Raw genomic sequence first — 12,223 nt, forward strand, 5'->3', positions numbered from 1 at the left:
CCCAGGTGCATAGCTCCCTTACCTTGGGTGCTGAGCCCCCCAACCCCCCCAACCCACTCCCCACAACTGTACACCACTACCATAGCCCTAAGGGGTGAAGGGGGCACCTACATGTGGGTACAGTGGGTTTCGGGTGGGTTTTGGAGGGCTCATATTTACCACCACAAGTGTAACAGGTGGGGGGGGGGGATGGGCCTGGGTCTGCCTGCCTGAAGTACTACTGTTAGGAGTCATCTTTCCATATAAGGGCTTTTGAATTTTGTTGTTCCATAGAAAGAACAGGGTGGGCTACCAGCACAATGAACTGACCAATATTTTGTCCAACACAGTATCAGCAACCAGAGAGCCTGGAGTCATTTGGTCCTCCAGCCAAAAAGGTGTTCCACTGCCCCTGTATCTTGAGCTCAGTGTCCTTTTTTAGGATTTATTAATCTGTATCAGATTCTGTGGTCCGTTTCTTAGCTGATTGTATAATCTCTGCTATCTGGATCTATTATTAAAATCTACTGTATTGGAATAATGTCTTCTATTTAAGAATTTACCTGTTGGTCTACTCTGTAAAGCTATTTCTGGGTAAATACTCAGTACCAAAATAGTCAACCTGACATTCATATAATTCTTTAAGCCTGCATTTCCAACTGGGCTTTCCAAAATAAGATTAACATTGGCACTCGCATCCACTTTCGTACTTACTCACAAATTAAACCACACAACTACCATCTCTCATGGAAGAAAACTTGGCTGGAACTTTATTTCAATACCAACCAATCAAAAGAGAAAGTTGCTGGGTCCACATTCTTTTTTTTTGTCAGTCTTGTAATATATTTGCAGCTCAACTGGCTAGATGGAAAGAGTAAGAACCATTAAGAATGGAAGGAGGAAATTTTTGTTTGCTAAGAAGGGGGACTCTTTTGCTACTGCTAGGTAGAGAAGGGGGATTAGAGGAGGGGAGAGGAGGCAACTGCTGTGAAGGAAATGGGAACCAGAAGAGAGATAGGGGATATTTTAAGAGTGACCCGGGAGGAGAGAGGGGGTGCTGGAGAGAGACTGGAAATGGAGGGAGAAAAAAAGGAGACAAGGAGATGATTGGCAAGGTGATTAGAAATGGGAATGCTAGAGAAAAGGATCAGGGAGATGCTGAGTAAGGATGGGTGTGAGAGAGGGTGATGCAGGCAGGAGACATGAGGTTGTTGGGCAGAATGGAAAGAATAAGTCAGGGAGATAAAGGGTGGGGAAGGGGGCGAGACAGGGTGATGCTTGACAGATATTGAGGAAAAAGGGAGTCAGGAAACGCTGTGTTGCAGGGAGGGATGGATGGATGCTGAGCAGAAGGTTGGAGAGAGGTGTTTAAGAGATGCAGGGAAGGGGTAGAGAAGTGGGGATAATGGGAGGAGCGGGTGTAAGAATTATGTTGGGCAGACACTGGAGGAGAGGAAAGGGATGGCTTTAAGATGGGACTAGGATGGTGGTCATCTGGAATACCCAGTGATAGGGGGCACCACTGGAAGCCCAAGCATGGGCAAACTGGGAGCACAGCATGCCTCCCCCCCCAACCCAATCTAATGTCTCTATCCAGGGCATACTTGAATCAAGTGACCCTAAGTTTGGGGAGGGGGGATGATGGGGTATGCACAACATCAACAGGTTAAGTGGGGAGGGGGGTACCACTGACATCCCCATCCAGATACTACATACCTAGGAACTATTTCTGGGAGAGGGGAAATGCTAGAACAAGAGAGAAGGATCAGGAAGATGCTGGGCAGGGGGTGAGAGTACTTATTAAAATGTGTCCTTCTCCCCCATATAATTTTATAACTACGATCATGGGTAAAAAGTACATACATAGGAAACCTTTTACTAAACCATGATAAAATTAGCAGTTACCATGGCTTTACTGCACAGTAGCTGCCAATATAATACAGCAACCACTGAGGGCATTCCCAACATTTGCCTATACAGGTCCTGTGTTAAAAGTTCAATTAGCATACTGTAATCTATTTGGAGTTAGTGTGGAAGTACTTAGCACCTCCTAAATGGTCCTGTGTTAACTGCATGCTAGTCAGTTATCATGTAGTATTTGCAGAGTGCTAACCACAAAACACCTTCTAAACCCATTCTCCACCCATGACATACCCCCCTCACACAAAATACACTTAGCATGTGTTTATCAAGCGCTGATTGCAAAAATACCACAAAGCCAGCTACCACGTGCTAAACCACATATTAAGTATTTAACGTGGTTTCGTAAAAGGGCCCCATACTCTCCTCTGGACAGACCTTGCTGCATTCTCAAAATGGAAGTACTTCACTCATATGTGCTACTTAAAAGATTGAGAAACACTGCCCAACTTCACAGATATAAGTATTGCTTGTGAGCACTATTGGAACTGTTTCTGAGTGACTCTTTTATGATCTATGTTACCAACCTTTCTAAAATATGCTTAAAATAGGTGCCATTTTGGATATCGTGTGGCAGTGGTCCTTGGGGGCAATTCTATAGCTGGGCTCCTCCATTTAGGTGCCGCAAGGACGCAAAGTGAGAATCTGTTGTACAGGGTGAGGTAAAAAAAGTAAACCCCCCCCCCTGAATTTTTTGCCATTTTCTCAGCAACTGCTATGAATTTCAATGAGAAATTTTACATGTTTAGTCATCATACTTATGCATTACTATTCAACAATATTTAATTATCTTAAGCTATGTTGATGTTACTGACATTTTAGCATAACGTCCTAGCGAATTTTGTGCTTTAAAAATGTTCAAGCTAAAACACAGTAAAATGATGTCATTGAAATGATATTTCTCAGAGTGTTCACTCCCAGCTTTAATACAGACCTTCAGTCACTCTGGGAAGTTCTTAACAGTCTTAGATCGGTGTCTGTGGCAGAATGTCCCAGATCATCTGCTTCCTTGAGTTCAGTGATTGCTTGTGACTTTGGATGGATCTTGTGATAGGCCACCAACATTGCTCCCCAGACAAAAGTTTACATCACTGTGATGTAATTAACAGCAAGCTAGTACCCTGGGTTTGTTTTTCAAATAATAGTAGTTTTACAGCGCAAACATTTTTGAACGTGCGAAAATCGCTAGTTAGTAAATCTAAAATGTCAGTAACATCAACATAACTTAAGATAATTAAATGTTGCTTAATAGTAATATGTAAGTATAACTAAGAAAGTCTGTAACTTTGCCATGTTTAAAAATAAGCTCATTCCACACTGCACGTAAACACAGATAATAACAACAAATGAAACTGCAGAATTTCACATTGAAATTCCAAGCCTTTGCTGAGAAAACAGCAAAAATCATTCTAGGGGTTTACTTTTATTTTTTCTTCACCCTGTATAATGGCATCTGGATGTCTAGATTACATTCTAGAATATTACAGCAACATGGTATCAGTGTGCCTTTACGTTACACACCCATGGTTACACCACACCCAGAGCTAGCACAACTGCAGTCTGTGAAGGATCCCTCCGCTCCTTTCCGGAAAACTCTGGCCTCTGGCCCAAGTTTTATATATAGTACTCCATAACCCCTCTGTAATCCTCCAGGTGTACCCTCTGACCTGAGGTACGTCCGCAGTACTATTCCAGCACAGCTCCCGAAATATCCGTCAGGGAAATAATCTCAGCGGTTTCAAGAATGTACTCCAAAAAATAAACAGTTCAGGAAAAAGCTCAGTAGCTTTTAATAATGCAGTTCCAGAAGCAAAGCAGTTGAGGAATCTCCACAGCTTCAAAAATGCAGTTCATAATACACCCCCCAGCTCAGAAATCCCCCTCCCTCCACAGTTTCAACAATGCAGTTCCACCCCAACAGGGCATGAATTTCAGCAGTCACAATGATGCAGTTCAAAATGAGTAATTCCAAAACAGAAAAAACCCCCGCTCCAAATAAAAACAAGCAGTTCAAAGAAAGCCAGCACTTCCAAATAGGTATTTCAAACAAGTAGTTTAGAAATCCCACCAGCAGTTCCGAGGCCCTGAGCCTGCAGGGGTCGCCTCCCTTTCTGGCCAGCTCTATCTTCTGTCTCCCCCCCCCCCCCCACTTGACCTAGTCGCTTCCTGGCTCCTCCACGATAGCCACTGCCTTCCCTTGTTTACCAAGACCCCGCACCAAGGGGTTACCTGCTGTCTAAACCTTTTACCTTTGGATCTTGCCAGAGCTGCAATCTCCATTAGTTCCTCTTGCCTCCCTTCCTCCTCCTTTTCTTCCCCCTTCCATTCCATGGGCTCCTCGCCCCACCCATTCTCCAGCTGATCCTCCTCCCCCTGATTAGCTCTGCTTAGAGGCTCCCCATCCATTCCGGGCCTCCCGACCATGTCTTGGGCTTCCCCTGTACCTGTCTTTCCCTTGGTCTCCACTGGGGGCTGATGGGATAGGAAGTCTTTGATTCTGTTTTAAGACCTTCTCAAGGGCTGCTGGGAATCGTAGTTTTTTTTCTCTGCCTCCAGCCCTTTGGTGAAAGTGATCTATGCCTTCTCCTGTCATGTGGAACTCCCTGAGCTAAGAATCTGGGCTGTCCCCTCCTCTGGGCCTTATCTTCTCCTCCACCGGTACCTCCCCCCCTCTCTATCCCCTTATCCCCTTCCTCACAAGTTGCATAAATGCAGTGTAAGTTATGGGCCAAAGTCAATATAAGTCACCTAAAAAATAACATAGTACCATAGTAGATGACGGCAGAAAAAGACCTGCACGGTCCATCCAGTCTGCCCAACAAGATAACTCATATTTGCTGCTTTTTTGTGTATACTCTACTTTGATTTGTACCTGTGCTCTTCAGGGCACAGACCGTATAAGTCTGCCCAGCACTATCCTCACCTCCCAACCACCAGCCCTGCCTCCCAACCACTGGCTCTGGCACAGACCGTACAAGTCTGTCCAGCACTATCCCCGCCTCCCAACCACCAGCCCCGCCTCCCGATCTTGACTAAGCTCCTGAGGATCCATTCCTTCGGCACAGGATTCCTTTATGCTTATCCATGAAATCCATGCGGAAATCATTTGCGCCTAAGTGTATTCTATAAGTGGCACCTAGATTTGTGCGTGGAATATAGAATAAGCTTAGTTGATATCCCAGCGCCCAAAACTACATGCATCCATTTACAGTAACAAAAACATGACATAAATCGCTGCTTAGATTTATGTGCCTGGGCCGTATTCTATAACTACGTATGTAAATTTTGGAATGCCCACGAAACATCCATTTCCCTGCCTATAGCCTTGCCCGTTTTGAACTGCGTGCATTAGAATTTAGGTGCAGTTTATTACAGAATGCGCTTAGGGGCCCTTTTACTAAGGCGCGTAGGCGTCTACATGCATACAATGCACATCAAATTAGAACTACCACCCATGTGACCCGGGTGGTAATTCTAATTTTTATGTGTGTCCGATACATGTGCCAGAAAATATTTTTTATGTTCTGGTGTGTGGCGCTAACCGGGCGGTAATCAGCAGTGTATGTGCACTGATGATTACTGTCTTGTTAATGCGTGAGACCTTACCGCTAAGTCAATGGGTGGCGGTAAGATCTCAGACCCAAAATGGACACGCTCCAATTTTTATTTTGCCGTATGTCCATTTTCAGCTAAAGAAAAGGCCTTTTTCACAAGCGCGCTGAAAAATGGACCTGCACGCGTCCAAAACATGTGCCTACACTAGTGCAGGCCATTTTTCAGCGCGCCTTAGTAAAAAGACCCCTTAGTGAGTTGTGTGCATAAATTCTAAGTATCACCAATTACTGTTCATTATTGCTTGTTAAGTGCTGTTACCAATGCTGATCAGCTACTTAAGCCAATTAAGTTACTCACGTTGTTATAGAATACATCTGGATTTCAACGTGGATCTCTAGGCGTGCTGTATAGAATCTGGGGGGTATGTGTATAACCGAATGCTCCACTTATGAGTATGCCCACTTGCATTTACATGCTGTCCAACTTACGTGTGCCCTTAACAGAGCTTAGACACCTTGCTAGTACTTGTGTGTGTAAGTGTACACTCATCCATGAAAGTTCTTTTATTTTATAAATACACTCATGCAAGGGGTGTATAAATATGGGGCTCAGTTATAGAATCACCCTTCCTGTCTTTTCTTCTGCTCCCCTAAAGAAAAGAGACAGAAGGTAAAAAAATAATAATCTCAGCAGACCCTGTCTCCTCTGCACAGCAGCCCAGGAACACATCGCTCTGTTATAAACACAGTCACCAAAGCAAATATTCTCTAATGTGTGTTTTTTCAATTCCAAATGACTTGTAGCAATTTCTATTAAATGATGTGCATCAACAGTGCAGCCCATCTTGCAGCAGACTGCTGTTTATATGTCATGCAACCATGTCTTCAGAAAGTAGAGAAGTTTAAGAAATAGATTTATCAGAGTATTGGAACACACACCATCAGGAGGCTGAGAAATAAAATATGAAAATAATCCTCTGTAGTGTTTTCTCTAGCCGCAGTCTCCATCCCCACCCCACTGTTTGGAAATGTTAGCTCATGTCTCCAGTGCTGTTTGTAATTGATTTCCATACCTTTTGGGCTGTGTTATATGATTTTCTGCAAAAATATAATAAAAGTCATAGAGAGATATTGAGTGCTTGTGTTTAGAGAATTGTATTTGGAAGTATTGTTGGACATGAAGATTACACTAGAAATCAAGTTTGGAAGGAGCCCAGCTGTGAAGAAAATAAATTCAATTGGTAAAAGAGAAGGTAAAAATATGTATTTCCATACTCACACTAAAATAATGATTTTCCATTGAGCAACTGCTTTTCTAAATATTTCAGTCATACATTTCCTGTGGAATGGGTCTAGGCCAACTAGCAGCAAGCCTTGAAAAGATACTACTTTGTCAGTTTCTTTATGACAAATTTGGGGCTTATTAATAATCCACAGTTAAATAGTGCATTTGACACAAAATACTAGTGAGTTGGGAGGAAAACTGTGGCCAGGTGAAGGCTGGGTGCTTGTTTCCCTTTGTACCAATATTACTCCTGAGGGAATTCTGCACAAAAAAATTAAAAATTATCTTCATAAAGGTGGTTAATAAATACCAATAATAAACCCCAATAAACAAACTTCTGCATTCTACATTTATCGAAATAATACAATAAAGCCACTGTATCTGAATAGTAAATAAACTTCTAAACTGAAAAGTTCTTACTTATAGATGCAAAATTTTAAAGTTTTTTGGTGCAGATTTTCCCCAAGAGTACAGTAGTAGTGCACTGCAGTTAGGGCTTCCAGCTTTCAGTGATTTTTATTTCTGTAATACACTAAGGGGTCCTTTTACAAAGGCACGCTGAAAAATGGCTTGCGGGAGTGTAGGCGCAGGTTTTGGGAGTGCGCCGACCCATTTTTTAGCACGCCTGTGAAAAATGCCTTTTAAAAATTTTTGCCGAAAATAGACATGCAGCAAAATCAAAATTGCCACGCGTCCATTTTGGGTCTGAGACCTTACCGCCAGCCATTGACCTAGCGGTAAAGACTCACGCGGTAACCGAGTGGTAATGACTTATGTGCGCCAAATGCCACTTGGCGCATGTCCGTTACACGCGCTCCCAAAAATATTTTTTTTTTCGGATGCACGCCAAAAATGAAATTACTGCAAGAGCCACGCGGTAGTCGGGTGGTAACTCCATTTTGGCACACATTGGGCACATGTAGATGCTTACGTGGCTCAGTAAAAGGGCCCCCTTGTTCCAAGGAGAGCTCTGAGCGGCATGCAGTGCTGACTTCTTACAGCAACATAGTCACGTTCATTGTTGTCGCTACAAATATCAGCCCTGCAATTCCTCATGGGCTCCGCCAGTGGCGTACCAAGGGGGGGCGGTGGGGGCGGTCCGCCCCGGGTGCACGCTGCTGGGGGGTGCCGCGGCACGCGCCTGCTCTGAGTTTGCTGACTTCGCGCGTTCGCTGCAGCTCCCTCTGCCCTGGAACAGGTTACTTCCTGTTCCGGGTCAGAGGGAGCTGCAGCGAACGCGCGAAGTCAGGGAACTCTGAGCAGGCACCAGTGCACCCGGGGGGGGGGGGTCCGCGCTGCATCGGGGGGGGGGGGGGGGGGTGCTGCACCCGGGGGGGCGGGGCGCCGCCCCAGGTGTCTGCCCCCCTAGGAACGCCACTGGGCTCCGCAGATTGCCAAATAAAAACGCATGAAATCCAGAAGTCCTAACCATAAGGCTGTAGATCACCTCTCTCTTACAAACACATACACTGTCCCTTTCCAACACCATCTGCCACCCTTCAGATCACCCCACCCATTCAGCACTCTCTCCTTCCCCAACTCATCCTTCTTAAACATTCACTCTAGCTCATCTCCCCTCTCCCACATTTACATCATGTTACCTCAGTTCTTCACCGCACACCACACCAAGCCCAGGATTCTATATAGTGTGCTTAGATTTAGGCGCTGAAATCGGCACGGATTCTATAACACTGTGCGTAATGTAATTGGCTTAGCAAGCTAATAGGCGCTGATAACAGCAGTTAACATGCAATAATGAGCACTAATTGGCACGGATTAGAGTTTAGAGACATAACTCGCTAAGTGCATTCTATAATGCTGTGCGCTGAACTTCTAATGCACGGAGGCAAAAAGGGATGTGGTTATGGGTGGAGAAATGGGCATTTCATGGGCGTTCCAAAAATTAGGTGCTGAATTATAGAATATGGCTCAGTGAGATTTACACCAGGTTTTCATTGGTGTAAATAGATGCATGCAGATATCAGTTCTGAAATATCAACTAATCATTTTCTATAATCGGCGCCTAAATCTAGGTGCTGATTGTAGAATACTCTTAAATCAGTACCGATTTTGTAGGTACCATATATAGAATCTCCTCCTAAATGCCTTCTTACCTAAACTCCCCCAGGTCACTGCCTCCACGTATCTCCCTATCTTCAGTTGTCCTCATTTCTCCACCACATCTCCATTTCATCTACCCTTCCACAAACATCCCCTTACCCTATGTTGTCCCCACCCCCATATATCCCCTAGCTTAGCTCTCCTTCCACAGGTCCTCTTACCCTCTGTTGTCTCCAGTAATTCTCCTCCAATGCACATTCATTTGCTATCCCTCCTCTCATCTTCTACTCATCCCCTTACACTCTGTTGTCCCAAGCTCTTCCTCTCCCACACACAATACATCACTTACTCCTTGTTGCCTCCATCTTATTTCCTCTTCCATACATGTTTTCTGTTATCCAGTGCTTTCTTTCCCATTTTTCTTCCCCAGCTTCTGTTCCTGAGCTCCATCTCTACTGGCACTGTAGCTGTTCAAACACAATTCCTGCTGAGGCTGTTGCAATGTGCGATCAACGTGGTCTTCAAAATCCTACACTGTTCTCAAGACTTGTAAAAACAGCGCAAGACTTCCTGTACCACGCTGATCGCAAGCTGAAAGAATCTCATTTGTACCAGAGTTCCACCTGCCCACATCGAGGTAAATTCTGCATGAGGCAAAAGTAAATTCTGCAAGTTCTGTGCCCCAGGAGAATTCTGCACAATTAGATCTCATCCTAATTACATATAATTCAGAAAACTGTTAAAACTCATTTCATAATTCATTACAATAGTTTAAATATCTCGTTCCTGATATCTAGTAGTTAATCCTGACTTCTGTATTACAAATCTAATATAATAATTTGCTGCTCCAACATTCCAATGTGTCTCACTGGGATCGTAACCACCTGCTGACGTTCTCCGTCCCCCCTCCCTCCCAGTTCCATGGGACCCTGGAACTGAGAGGGAGGGACGGCGGGATAGAGGGAGGGGGGACCCTGGAAATGGGAGGGAGGGAGGGAGGGGGACACGAACTGGGAGGGGGGAGGGAGCCTGGAACTTGGAGGGAGGTGGAGGGGGCAGGGGAGAGATGCTGCACATGGATGGATAGAGGGGGCAGGGCACAGAGGATGTTGCCTGCATATGGATGAATGCAGGGGAGAGACCATAATGCAGGGGAGGGAGGGGACCCTGAAACTTGGAGGGAGGCAGGGAGGGGACGACCCTGAAACTCGGAGGCAGGGAAGGAGGGAGGAGACGACCCTGGAACTGGAAGGGAGGGAGGGGGACAACAACCCTGGAACTGGGAGGGAGGGAGGGGGACCCTGGAACTGGGAGGGAGGGGGAGCCCTGGCACACACTCTCATGCTCACACACTCACTCTCTCTCACAGACACACTCGCACCCAGTCTCACTCTCTGTCACACACACGCACTTGCACATTCACTCTCTCTCTCTCACACAGTCACTGTCACACATACTCTCTCAAACATACACCAGTGGCGTAGCCAGACCTGAGATTTTGGGTGGGCCCAGAGCTAATATGGGTGGGCACGCACTGTCTATATAAGTATGAGTAGTGTCTCTTGGGATCCTACAAAATAATGCCTTAGAATTCACTTGATGATGGATTTCTAAGTAGTCTGCCCAACAGCTGCCCTGCATCAGTATAACCACATACATACTTAATGGAAAAATTGATATTTTTAAATATAATTACATTATCCCACAATCTCTCCACTGCAAAATGCTATACACAAACTTGTGCAAAAACACACTCATCTCCTTACTAAACCATAACAGCACTAATTCCAAGGACAGGATGAGCCACAACTTTATGCTTGAAAAGGCAGAACTGTAATTACACTAGGCTCTAAAACACCAATACACCACCTCGTGAAAAAAAAAAAAAGCAAAACAAAAAGGGCTGCAAGTACTACACGCTAGCACTGCCCTAGGGCGGCACTGGCAGTGAAATGTCTACCCCCTCCCATCCAGAAGCCCGCCTGACCACAGCCATCATTTTGATTACAAAAGAGTAATCAAAATGCTGGCAGGTCATGGGGGTGGGCTCTTCACTGCAGGGCAAAAAAAAAGGTATATTTTAATAATTAAATATATACATTTTTTGCCCTAGGCAGTGAAGTGCTTACCCCACCCAGAAATTCCACAACAATACATTTTAATAGTGCCCAGGCCCCAGCTAGCTTAATTTTTAAAAAATTACAAAAAAAAAAGCATTTACAATGTATTACCTGCTGCTGGGCTGGGCTGACAGCTGCTGCTGCTAACTCGATTCTGGAACTGACTGGATGATCTCGATTCCAACTAGAACCTTCTTCTTTCCAAATTCCCACGTTTTTCAGGGCAGCCGCAGGCCCAGGCTGAGGCTCGCAACTAATCGTCAACCCCCCTGTGTGCCTTGCGTGCAGCCATCCATGTGCAGCTAATGCCCGAGCAAACCGACAGCGGAGCCGAGGAGCGAGGCTGATGAGCACGCCCGCCGCCGCACACAGCCACGTCCGGCGCATAGGATGGATACTTGGAACAGCTACGAGTTGACGCGCCTGGAGTGGAGAAATCAGCTGAGCCTGCCGGGCGGATGCTGGCTGCGACGTGACGTGGTAGCAGTAGTAGCTTACGGCAGGGCCAGGCTGCTATTTCGCAGAGTATGTATTGTGCGCTTGCTTGGGTGGTGTAGTGGGCGGGCCAATCGGGCTGGAAGCAGGAAGGAACCTCAGATCTGGAAAGATCAGCTGAGCCCGAGCCACAGCGCGAGCGGGTGCCCCGTCTCTGCTGCACGCTAGGCTGCTGCTGCTGCTTCAGTGTGCGTGCGCTTGGGTGGGCGGGCCTGGGCTGAAATTGGGTGGGCCTGGACCCACCCAGGCCCACCTGTAGCTACGCCCCTGACATACACACTCTGAGGAAAACCTTGCTAGCGCCCATTTCATTTGTGTCAGAAACGGGCCTTTTTTGCTAGTTTATTAATAAGTATACTATTTACAGTTATTCTATTGATCTGTCAATCCCAGCCATTTCATCATACTATGTTATTACTGTTGTAACTAATTCTTTATGTAATTGTTCTAACTTGTAAGCCACAGTGAACTCGAACCTATTTTCAGGATAATATGGGATGTAAATGTCATATATAAATAAAATAAATTCTACCCATTGTAAATAAACAAAATATACACAATACTGTAGAAGCTCATATAATAATCCCTACTCCATGAAGGTTACATTCTAATCTAGACAGACAGGACACACAAACAAAAGAAAAAAGACTTTAAGCCGGCAAGACCATAATTGAGAAGATTTGAGGTGGGTAGGTTTAAACTGAGAAAGGGAGCTTTTAATTGAGTTTCATATGCAGTGTATTTCATACTAATATTCGTGTAACTTATTCTGATGTATTGATAGGGGTAGGAGAAAATCAAATCCAAAA

The sequence above is a fragment of the Microcaecilia unicolor genome, chromosome 2, assembly GCF_901765095.1.
Source record: "Microcaecilia unicolor chromosome 2, aMicUni1.1, whole genome shotgun sequence".
Classification (NCBI taxonomy): Eukaryota; Metazoa; Chordata; class Amphibia; order Gymnophiona; family Siphonopidae; genus Microcaecilia; species Microcaecilia unicolor.